A 12,428-nucleotide genomic window follows, 5' to 3' on the forward strand; every position below is an offset into this window, starting at 1 on the left:
ATATTTCTTTAATTCATCTACCTCCCTCCAGGTGACTGAATTCTTTGCACCACATTCAGTACATACCAGTTAAAAATGGTCTTGATATCTTGCAATAGAAGCAGAGGAGGTCTCTTAAAGAATCCCATCCCTATCAGACAAAAAACTGCTAAACGTTCTTGACTTCAGTATGTTCACCTACCCTGACTTGCTCTTTTGCACCACTGGCAAATTTATGGTCCAATAATCCTCCCACTGGGAACAAATATCAAAACAGCAGTGCTCTATACAGAGTCCTTTTGGAACAGATCCTTTAAAATTCTCACAGTGGCTTTATTTTATTTTTCTTAGTCCTTCCTCTATTTTTTCCCCTTTCCTGGAGTTAACTGTCTCCCTGCACAGCTCCTCCATTGTCCCTGTGTTTACTACAATAGTTAGTGATCTCATCAAGAAACAAAATAAACTGCAGGCCACTTCACCTTCTTCTCAAGCCTTTTCCAGAGGCACGCTCAGTTTTCACAGTGCAGAGATAGTGCGGTTCAGTCGTCTTTGCATAAACAGCAATGTAATTTGTACATCTGTGTTGCTCCATCACTGATATGGCTGGAGCTGGTGGAATTTAAAGTAACAGTATATTTATTACAGACTGTGAAATTACTTGGTGGGGGTGGCTAAGCTGCATTTAGTTTGCTTCCTGAGCAGGATTTGGAGCTAGTTAGGCAGACTTATAACAGCTGTAGAAACTTCTTCCAATTTCGCCACTTTAATGGTGCAGCCTGGATACAGGGGGTTCAGTGGGGCTAAATCTTTCCTCTCCATCCCTATCATGTGTGATTTTAGATACATGATCCCCTTTTCTCTGTTCCAAAAATGTAATAGGCTGCATTGCTTGGCAAAAGAATCCCAGTTGATTCAAAGCTCTCTGGTCTCCCAAAGACATAGGACTACTTTTCCAAGTCCCATAGTGTTTTGGATCCAAACTCACTAAAACCGCAGTCCTTGAAGCGCTTATTTTGACTGTTAGCTTCTGTGGGAGATGTGACTTCAGGACTGTTTTGTTTAAACCAAAAACTGTGATAGGACATAGAAGGCAAGCACATATTGCATGATGAAGATACACTATGCGGAGTTGCTACCTGACTGTTTTTATATTTTATTCATCAGTGTTAGTCTTGGTGTAGTAGTGACCATATGCCTATGATAAATTATATTTTTCAGCAATACCTATTAAAAAATAAACATATGTATATGTATGAATTAAACAGCCATGTGTCTATGAACTGTATATTAATTTAAACTGCCCCCTTTTTCATATTACTACTTTTACCACATTTGCAATATTTGGTGCAGATTTTTTTTCCTCAATAAAAAAGTTAGGAACATAATAAGGATGCACATCTTTGTAATTTCAGTCTCACAGATGAGAATGAATACTTTTACAATTTTTGTCCTTGTTGGAATAAGGTGCTTGAAATTTGTGCAGTTTTAGGGACTGTTTGCAGTTTGTGACTGACTTTGAACAAAAAACACATGTAGATTTTTTTTTATGTGTAGAAAATACAATTTTGGAGCAGAAATGTTCTTTCTGCAGAAATATTCAGTATAGAAATATGCTTTCCATGCAAAATGAGTTCTAAACTGTACTATACTACTTATCATGGCTTCCTAATGCTTGGGAAAACCCTTTTTGGGTCTGTTATTCCAGTGTTTTCAAATATTCATTTCATCCTGACCTGAGTAGAGAAGTGCATTCCTAGTGTTAGAAGTAAAACTGCCCTTAGAATTCCAGTTGTAGCTTTCAGAATGAATGCTACAAAGATCTGCAAGCTTTTCAATTCTTATTTTATTTATTTAATAATATTCTTATTTTGTTTATTTAATATTCAGGTTTTTGTTTTTTACAAATATAAGAAATCACCTCAGTATACATAGTGATGGTCCTATCATTAGAAGGTAGTTATCTCAGAAGACAGATGGTTTTGTTCATGGTGGCAGTAGCCATTAGACTTGAATCCTTTCAACACAAAGAAAAAAAAGACTAGACAGGTAAATTTTTATGGATAAATTTATCAAAAAGCAAGGAATAAAAAAACATGTGCAAATCCACATTCTTTAACTTCTCAGAATATAGTGGTTTACACACATATGATGTATAGCAAATTTTCATCTTTGACCTTTTATATGCATTTGGGAAATCCATGTCATTAGTCCCAAGGAAGAGAAGGCAGGTAGCAGCAATATGAAGTATATATGCTCTTTCTACTGATCTAATGCTCAAGGGATATGATTTGATTTATGTGGGGACACCAAAACACATGTTTTTGGGCTGTCCCATTGTGGCCTTTTTTGGGTGGAAGTTATTAGATGGATAAATTTGGTATGGGAAAGCTCTTTAATGTTCTTTTGAATTATTTATATGCATCTAGGAAACTTATTTGGTTTGATTGTTGGACTAAAGCTCTGGAGGTCAGGGGTTGAATTCCCATTCATCCATGCAAACCTGCTGGCTGACTTTGGGTAAGTCACATTCTTTTTAATATTTAAGTACCAACTATGGCTCAGTCTGCAAAACAGATTGAAACATTCCTGCACATAGTGTGTGTGTTATAGAGAACATACAGAAATAGGGGGACTCTCTTATCAAACATGGCAGGTGAGTGAATACAGGACCATACAGCCTACAGTTTTGAGAACCTCTGTTCTATAGCACAAGCAATAACTGTAAAGCTCGATGATGATGATGATGATGATGATGATGATGATGATGATGATGCTTTCTCCTCTTTATTCTCTTGGAATTCTGACCAGACCTTCCCTCTCAGCTGTCAAAAGTCATGAATGCTCATCTGGTTATAACTCTATTGAGAATCACTTGTTTTCGGTCAGAAACTTTTGCTGTACAAAGTCAGGTATGATTATTCATAGGCTGCAATTTTATACAGGCTGGCACGGAGAGCTTCTATTTCTTAAATAAAAATAAGCTATATGGGCAAAATGGATTCAAGATTTTACAACATATGTTATTTTTGTAATCAAACTCTCCCACTCCATATCCAAAGTCACTTTCCCAATAATTGCTTATTTATGGATACCAGTCTTCATCCATCATGTAAGGAGAATGGATATGCCACTTACAGTCATTCATAGACAATCATCCTTTTACTTCCCAGAATATGTCATTTTAACATTCACTGTTAACACTTTCTCCTATCAACTCCACTGGGCCATAAATGAGAGAGGAAGGAGGAGAAAATTAAAGAGAAAAGAACGGATGGCTCTTTACTACCCATGCTGATGGAGTTAGCAGCACCACTTCCTTCTCTCCAGTACTGGAGGCCTGCTCAGCATTGCAGACCAGCTGTGTAACCTTTTAAATAGCTTTGGCTGTAAAACACAAGTCTGCATTTGCCATAACAAAAAAACTGCTTCATTCCCAACAGTCAAATAAAAGGATTTGCTAAAAAAGAAAGGGCATCAAAAGTCTCTGCTTTGTGCTCTGAATTCTTTCTTTTCTTTTCTTTTTTTCAAAAACAGCATCTTTCTTTTAATACTCTGAAAAAGGAGTGGGGGGTGGGTGGGAAATACTTTTTTAAAAAGTGTTTTCCCATGAAATATCACACGCAGAACTGAAACACCTTATCTACAAGGAGGTCCTGGTGGCAACAGTGGATTCAATAGAGAAGAAAATCAATACAGCCCACAGAGATTAAAAACATCCGAGAAAGACTTAAGAAAAAAGGTGACAATTAATGTTAGTTGTGCATATAATATATGAAAACAAAGCCAAGCAGCATTAGTGTCTACAGCCAGATTTATCAGATAGATAGTGCTTTCATCTCAACTTGAAAATGGAAGTTTTATTAGACTGTATCCCATCAGGAGGCACCACAGGAAAAAAAATGAAATAAATATAAAAATGCAGTACCTAGCAAAATGGCTTTCCTAGTTCTTTTATATATATATATATATACTGGAAATATTCAGTTAGCTCTGCCTCAGATGAGAGTTGAGAAGAAGGATCGGTTTCATTAGCTAGTACAGAGCCATACGAAAGCAAACATTTTAACAGGTAGTGAAATTTCTGTATTTATTAGATGACGATAGGTGGTATCTACATGCATGCCTATTCTCCCCTTTGGTAAGTTCTTTGATAACATTATAGCTGGAAACTGACCCACTTCTTATATATTTGAGATGTATTGTATCTATGTCCACGTCTAGGTCAATTGGTAATTCTGTTTTGTCTTACTGATTATGGGCCACAATCAGACATAGAATCAAAATGAAATATGATTGAATGCTAGTAGAAAACATCAAATGGTGTCTTTATCTTATTCATGTGTAGTAAGAATATTATAAAAGTATTCAAAAATGACTGAAAAACATTTTTTTTTTCCAAATATTGAGAAGCCCTGATGAGGAGAAGCCTGGACTGATCAGAGTCTTTACTGTTCAGGACTTATTTTGCCCAAAATTCACAGTTGTTTTGCACAGAAAACATCATTCTTCTGCAAAGGAGATACCTTTTTCTACACAGAACATAATATTTCTGCTGTTCCCTGCATGGGAAATGGGGTTTTCTGTGCAAACCAACTATGTTTGAATTTTGTGCAGAATATGTCCCAACCTGTGAATAGGCTTCAAAAACCACATGGTTTTAAATTCTTCTTTTCAGCAGAAAGAAAATTGGTAAAATTGTGCATTTCTTCCTTTGAGAAGAAAATTACTGGCAAATTACATCCCTTCATCTTATATAACGGATTAAAATGTCCAAATATCCTGAACAACCAGAAGTGTATGCTTGGCAGTGTTGCCACCTTTACCATGCTCTGTTGGGTTTTTTACCCTTCCCACCCATGCCAAGTCACAATCTCTAAGGCTCCCAAACAGATTTACCATTCATCTTTATGAAGAAGTGGTGGTAGTGGGAAAAATACTTTTATCTTCTCTATACAACTTTAGGTATCAGTGAAAAGTTCATAGACAAAATAGAGTTATTTGTGTTTGGCAAAGAATTTCCAGGGAATCTAACAGGAGCTTGTCAACTTGTTTTTTAGAAGGGATTATTGTTCTTATTGTTGCTGTTGCGTGCCTTCAAATCTTTTCCAACTTATGGTGACCCTAAGGTGAACCTATGATGAATTTTTTGAGTGGAAAAGCATGTGTGATTAATCCAAAGTCACGCAATGTGTTTCCATGACCCAGCAAGGAATCAAATGGTGATCTCCAGAGTCATAGTCCAACATTCAAACTACTATACCACACTGCCTCCAAAAAAGAGAAAAGAATTAGCTAGTTCCCTGTCATTCCAAAGTAATTAGTTGTCATTATTATTATTTTAAGAGTAGTTTTCTCAAAAGAAACTGGAGTGTTACATGCTAGCTACCTTTAAAAAAAAATCCAAATTCTACAAATGCAGGCCTATGGTGCAAAACGCAGTCTTTTCCTTTCCACTTCATCATTGCCTCAATATGCACAGTAATGCATGAGACAGCAAAATGAGCCAGCACTTGAAACATGTGGCATCTTACTATTTAGTATAACTAAGAAAATAACTAAGAGTTAAGTTTACACCATTAACTTAATAATGTTAATTAAGGGGCTGTACAAACCACCCTGAAGGGGCAGTCTCCAGCTATCCCTTCTTCACCTGGATTAGGGCCATGGCAATCTTATACAGTGGCCCCAATCTGGCCTTTTGAGGGCGCCATAGCTGGGGTGGTGCATCTATATGGCGCTCCTTTGGCGCTGCATCATCTTTCAGGCCAGTCTGTACAGGGCCAAAATTGTAACATTATATCTTTAGGACTTTGTTACTGGAGGGAAGATAGGTCAAAGTAAGCAAGTAGAAACTACAGTTGTCCCTCCCGATTCACAGTCTTGCCATTTGCATCCCTCGGCCTTTTGCGGATAGCATACTGGGTGGGATATAATGGCACACAGGAGCGCACCCCTATTAATTACAGTGGGGCTCCAATATTAGTGATTTTCCTGATTCGCAGGGGGTCTGGAATGGATCCCCTGCAAATCAGAAAGGATGGCTGTATATATCTAAAAAGTCCATTGTAAAGCAGATGAAGTTCAAAAAATGCCCCTTCAAAAGGCTGTTGAATTGCCATAGTTTTTCACTAGGTGCAGTAAGAACCCCATCTGCTAAATGCAGGTCAGACAAATCTATTTGCATAGAGCTTTCTTGTAACTCATCTACTGCTGTAACATGTTTTTACTTAGTGCATGAGATTTGTGAAAATATAATATGGTAATGAGTGCTGCTTACTTTCAGTTCAAGTTGCACCCTAGCCCACACATGTAAACATACTCTAAATAAACCCCCAGTTAATTATTTTCAGCCAGTGCTTCTAGTTTGATAATATATATATAAAAATATTTCCTTGCCTTGGGGAAAAAAGAGAGTTTGTAATATCTATCTAGACAGAGAAAGCTGGTATTCATAACTCTCAGGAGGTCAGATTTCAGTATCAGATTTTACAACAGCCTTTCTGTGCAATGTTAAGCAGGTCATTCAATCTTCCTCTGCAGTACTTTACCATCTGCAAAATATGGATTATATGACATCAGACACTGTTCCTGGTAATGGGCCCCTTGACATGGAAATGGTAAGCCCGTTTCTTCTCTTGCTATGGAACATACATAGTTGACCCTGAAAGCAAAGTTGGTCCATTGCACAGTCATGTCATTAGGCAGCTGCTGTGTACTAGGTTAGACTACCTGTCTGTCTAGCCTAGTAATGCTTGATCTGACTGGCAGCAGCTCTCCAGAGTCTGCAGTCATCTTTCAAATAAATGTTGACCCAATCTTTTTATTATTTAGAAATTCAAAGACTGACTTTTTGCATGTGAAGCATATACTTTGCCATGAACTATGGTCTCTTCTTTCTCAAAGTAATGAGCATACCTGATTTGGAAAACTATAAGGAAATGTTTCACTCTCTGCAACTCTTTCCTTTGTTTAGACCCAAATAATGCTTTCAAGTTACTCTTTAAGTTGCCTGTTAAGGGCCCCTTAGGGTATTCATAGTAAAGCTTGGACTCTGCCAGATAGGTTTATCCAGGCATCCAGACTGTGCAGGATCTAGTACAAAAAGGAGTTAGAGGTGTACATTGGCCTCACCCCTTTTGTTCCAATGTACCCTTCCTCGATGTGGTGGCTCAGTGGTTAAGATACTGACCTTGAAGATCACAAGGTCAGCAGTTCTAGACCCAAGCACCATGTGACGGAGTGAGCTCCTGCCACTAGTCCCAACGTCTGCTAACCTAGCAGTTCAAAAGCATGTAAAAGTGCAAGAAGATAAATAGGTATCACTGTAACAGCATTTTGTGCAGCCATGTTGGCCACATGACCACAGAAATGTCTTTGAGAAAACTGGCTCCCTTGGCTTAGTAATGGAGATGAGCACTGCCCCCAACAGTTGGACATGACTTGACAACCTTATCAAAGGGGAAACCTTTACCTTTACCGTTCCTCACCCCTACTCTGTTCAGAGCTTACTATGCTGGCATAAAAGCAAGTGGTCCTTGCCAGTTAGTACAGCAAGATATGAACTCAGAGAACACGAGATGGTGTGCATAGGGATGCAGTGGAGAGGATCAGCATGCATGGCCACATGCCCTACTAATAGCATGGCCAGGCTAAATGCCTGAACATGGATTCTGCTAGGCCACTGGACAGAATGTTTTGTACATTTCAGATCTAGCTTCTTTGCATGTTTTGTCTTAATTTTCATCAGTATAACAATATGATGCACCAAGAGTAAATGGGATCCAAACCAAGAAAATACTGTGCCTGAGGCTACAGATGTAATTTGTGTCAAGTCCTGGGTCCATACTAGGTGGATTCTCTCTCTCTCTCTCTGTATCTCTGTCTGTCTCTCCCTCTCTTTTGGCAACAAATAGAACCTTCCATCTCTGTACTTCAATGCAAGGCTATGCGTCTGTTACTTGGTTGCATGGCTTGTGATTCTCTTGGCTATGATTACTTTAATTTCCTAGTCATATTAAGAAACCATAACTCACAGAAATTATGACTTTGGAAGTCAGTAAGGCTTCTTATGATTAAGCAATTTTAGAATTTAAGTTGGCAACTATAAACAGAGCCAGCTTAAAAAGGTATATCAGTCACTACAAGAGAATCCTTTCAGAGTAACTTGAACTGAGGCATTTCTGTGGCCCACAGTCCTTCTGCTGAACCCAGCAGTCTCATTTTTATTGAAAAAATGGGTCCAGAGATTTAGCTGATCAGTTTTTTTTTTAGTGAATTGTATAAATATTCATTCTGGTGTCCACGGAGTGAGTTGACAAAGAAGAAATGCAGATGTAGCTTGCTTGTATGTTCTTCCTGTCAAAGACTCTACACTCGAGATTTGGCCTCATATGTGCTTTGTTATAAAATTTAACAACATTAGTCAAATGAAATTTGTTATGGTTATGCTTCTTTTCAATTGATGATGAGGCAAAGAAACATCTAGCTTTAGTGATTATGAGAACCAAAGGATAGTCTAAAACAATGCTTAAAATCAAGCAATGTGAGAGTCTTATAAATACTGGCTGATGTTTCTTACCTGTAGTGCAGACTGAAGAGCATAAAAATGTGGAATGGCAATTTGTAATTTTTTTTTCTTATCTCACCCCCCACCCCCCACTCAGACCACTAAATATAAGAACACATATTACAGGAGGTGGCCTCTTTGTTGCTGTAGTTCCCAGGTTTGGTTTGGTTTTTAAAAATTGTATATCCAAATGACATTTCTGTTTTCTCAGATTGTTGTTATTAACTGCACTTGAGTCAACCTTGAATAATGGTGACCCTGTGGTTGAGACATCTCCAAGACTCCTTATCCTCCACTGCTCTGCTTAGGTCCTGCAGGCCCGTGATCTCTCTGATTGAATCCAATCATCTGGCATGTGGTCTTCCTCTCTTTCTACTACCCTCTAACTTTCCTAGCATCATTGTCTTTTCTAATGATCCATGCCTTTTCATGATGTGGCCAAAGTACAACTGCTTCAGTTTAGTCATCTTGGCATGGGCATAATCTTTGCTATTATCCATTTGTTTGTCTTATTGGCCATTAATGCTATTCTCAGCAGTCTGCTCCAGCACCATGTCTCAAATGAGTTAATTTTCTTTCACTGTCCAGCTCTCATATCAGTACATGGTGATGAAGAATACAATGGCTTGGATGATCCTCAGTTTGGTGTTTGGAGTTATAACTTTACCCTTTCTTCATAGCAGCCCTTCTCATACCTATTCTTCTAATTTCTTGACTGCAGTCTCCATTTTGATCAATATTTGATCCAAATACAGTGGTACCTCGGGATACGAAATACCCAGGTTACGAAATTTTCGGGATACGAAAAAATCCCATAGGGAATTATTGTTTCGGGTTACGAATGTTTTTTCGGGTTACGAAAAAACTTTTGGTGCTTTTTTCGGCTTTTTCGCACGGAATCGCGGCTTTTCCCCATTAGCGCCTATGGCAATTCGGCTTACGAAGGCTTTTCGGGTTACGAAAGTGGCCGCGTTACGAATTAATTTCGTAACCCGAGGCACCACTGTATGAGAATTTCTTGTTATTTAAGACAAATTCTTATGGATCTTCTGTGATGACTATTTTTGTGTTCTTAATGTTCAGCATTAATCCTACCCTTGGCACTTTCTTCCTTGATCTTCTTCAGTAATTTTTCCAGGTCTTTGTTGGTTTCTGCTAGAAGTATTGTGCCATCTGCATATTTTAGGTCTTTAATGTTCTTTCCTGCCATCTTCGCTACTGCTTTCTCTGAGTCTAAGCCTGCTCTGTCATGATATTTTCTGCCTACAGGTTGAGTAGATATGGTGATACAGTAGTATGCAGGCTTGCCTGATCTCTTTGCCAAATGGGAACCATTTGTTCCCATTCTGTTTCTCTGTGTTTAGTTCTGATGACTATTTCTTGCCCTGAATACAGGTTACCCATCAGGACAATTATATGTCGTGGTACTCCCATTTCTCTGAGAGCATTCCATAGCTTTTTGTGGTCTTTGCTGTAATCAATAAAGCACACGTACATTTTGTTTTGGAACTTTCGTGTGCTCTCCCTTATCCATCTTATGTTTGCTATGTGATTCCTAGTACATCTTCCTTTCCTGGATCCAGCTTACATTTCTGGGACTTCTTGTTCCATATATGGTAGGGGTCTTTGCTGCTGAATTTTGAGCATGACTTTGCTTGTGTGGGTAATTAGTGCAATGGTCTTGCAACTACTGCAATTTTTTGTGTCTCCTTTTTTGTGCAGAGGAATGTATATTGATTATTTCCAATCTATAGGCCACTGCTTTGTTTGCCATATTTTAGTTTGCTTTGAATAAAATATTCTCTATTTTAGTCAGAATTGGAGTTCATTCTGTCTGTGTGAATTGCAGAAGTTCTGTTGATATGCCATCTGTTCCTGGGAGTTGTGAAGATCCCATAACTGTATAAATATGCTTTATGGCTGAGAACTGGGTTTATATCCACAAAAGCTCATGCAAAAATGAAAACCAGTTAATCTTTAAGGTGCTGCCACATTTCCTTTACCCTTCCCCCTTCCTTTCTCCTTTTTACATTGCAAGAGACTATCATGGCTACCTCTTTGATAAACAGTACCCTCAAGTGGGTTTCTTTTTTAATTCTGAGACATTTCAGAACAAAAAAGTAAATCTTTTTTAAATTTCTTTTTTAGGGCATCAAAGAAATAGCACTTTAGCACTATAAATCAGAGCATCAGCTATGCAAACAAACAAACAAAATCTTGGAAGCACCCTAATTCAGATCCAAGAAATAAGTGCAAACAGATTCTAAAAAGAATGGAACAAGTTTATGGTGAAGCAACAACAACCATCAAATCTTGCAAAATAACTACCACCAAGGAGTTGTATTGAGAGAAGTCATGGTTCTTCAGACCAGTATGAAATACAGTTGGACAAGACTGATTGTTTTACATGGCACTTACTCCCAAGTATGTGTAGAAAGATTTATTGCAGATTTATAGTGGATTTATAGCATGTATACAAATGGTATAGGCAAGAAAGTCAGAGCTGTTATGAAATAAATAGCACCAGAGAAGTAGAAACTGATAGAAATTATTTTTCAAAGCTATGGTCCATGTTCCATGAAAACAGAAACACACACGATCACTCTTAAGTTTGTTCTATCCAATATCCATATTATCCTGTGAGGTTTATTGTGGGGGAGGGGAATCTGCACAAAAATCCACCTGTTTAAAACGTTTGAACAAATACACCCGTCTTTTCTGAGGGATTTTGGGAATTGTGGACCAAAAAAGTAACTTTTACCAACTCTTCATTTGCTGAATAGTATAACCCAATGGGCAGTGACACTTTGATCTGCACATTTGTCCAGGAGGGGCAGAATAGGTCAGTTTGTATCAAAATCTGCAAAGTTTGAAGGATGGCAGACAGAACAGAAGCAGCTGTTGGGATATATTTTGGATAACCACCTTCTCTTGCTCTCCTATGCCATGCTCTTTTTCTTTATCCTAGGAGATATTTTTCTCACAACAATTCTCTAGGGAACTGCCAAAAACAGGTCAACCTACTGAAAAAGTAATTGTGAAGCTTATAAAAGTTTGAAAGGAAGGAGGAAATTGATTTAAGGAGAATGCGGGACAGAGGAGCGATCTGACAGCCATCACTTCACACAATTCTTTTGCTTTTGGGGGTAGCATAGTCTGGGGAGGGAGATGAGGAGAGATCACTCCACACGAATATACAGAGGACAGAAGGCTTCATGACAGTATCATGCTTGTATTTCTGTGTCCTCAAATTCTTCACTTTTTATTTGGCCCTCCCTGTTGATGTCTCAGGGGTTTTGTCCTATATGTTTGACTTGTGAAGTTCACCAAACCAGCAAACTGAGGCATGCTCTGCAGAGTTCATAGCCAGCTGTGGTTGCAATGTTGCGCTATCATGAGCATGACCATTTTATTTGGTATGGGTCTCCTTGCTCTCATTAGGGTGCTCACAGACACTAGAATGTTTTCTGACAAGTAAGAAGCATCAGAGTTCCAGTGACATACTTGTCAAATTTGACACAATGGTGGGAGCTGTTTCATTTTATTCTTTATTTATTTCTACCTGCACATGCTTCTGTTGTTTTTACTGACTCCCTTTTGCAGCATGTCTATGAAGGCTATGACAAGGGATTTCAAACAGTGCACTATTCAGAAGTGGAATGGTGAATGCTGAAAGCAAGATTGGTTTCATAGCCTTAATTGTTGCAAAACCTCAGCCTGGGCCTCTCTCTCTCTCTCTCTCTCTCTCTCTCACACACACACACACACACACACACACACGTACGTCAGTGAATCCAGTAGCCATAACTGACAAGCCATTATTGACAGCAGCAATAAGAATCCCCCAGGCTGTACCTCAAGAAGGTAACTTTTTCAAGCTCAG

General features: G+C 38.4%; 2 long non-coding RNA genes across 2 annotated transcripts in view; both read left to right on the top strand.

The window, feature by feature from the left end:
* LOC121926271 overlaps positions 1–3,423 on the top strand; it is a 34,906-nt gene extending 31,483 nt beyond the window's left edge. Inside the window, exon 4 of the long non-coding RNA XR_006102993.1 lies at positions 2,406–3,423. This is a non-coding gene — a long non-coding RNA (uncharacterized LOC121926271). The remainder of the gene's footprint in view (positions 1–2,405) is intronic.
* Positions 3,424–3,583: 160 nt separating this feature from the next.
* LOC121926272 lies at positions 3,584–12,154 on the top strand. Its single transcript, XR_006102994.1, has 3 exons — positions 3,584–3,718; positions 6,520–6,596; positions 10,694–12,154. It is a non-coding gene; the product is annotated as an uncharacterized LOC121926272 (long non-coding RNA).
* Positions 12,155–12,428: the final 274 nt, after the last annotated feature.

This window comes from Sceloporus undulatus, chromosome 3 (assembly GCF_019175285.1).
Source record: "Sceloporus undulatus isolate JIND9_A2432 ecotype Alabama chromosome 3, SceUnd_v1.1, whole genome shotgun sequence".
Taxonomy (NCBI): Eukaryota; Metazoa; Chordata; class Lepidosauria; order Squamata; family Phrynosomatidae; genus Sceloporus; species Sceloporus undulatus.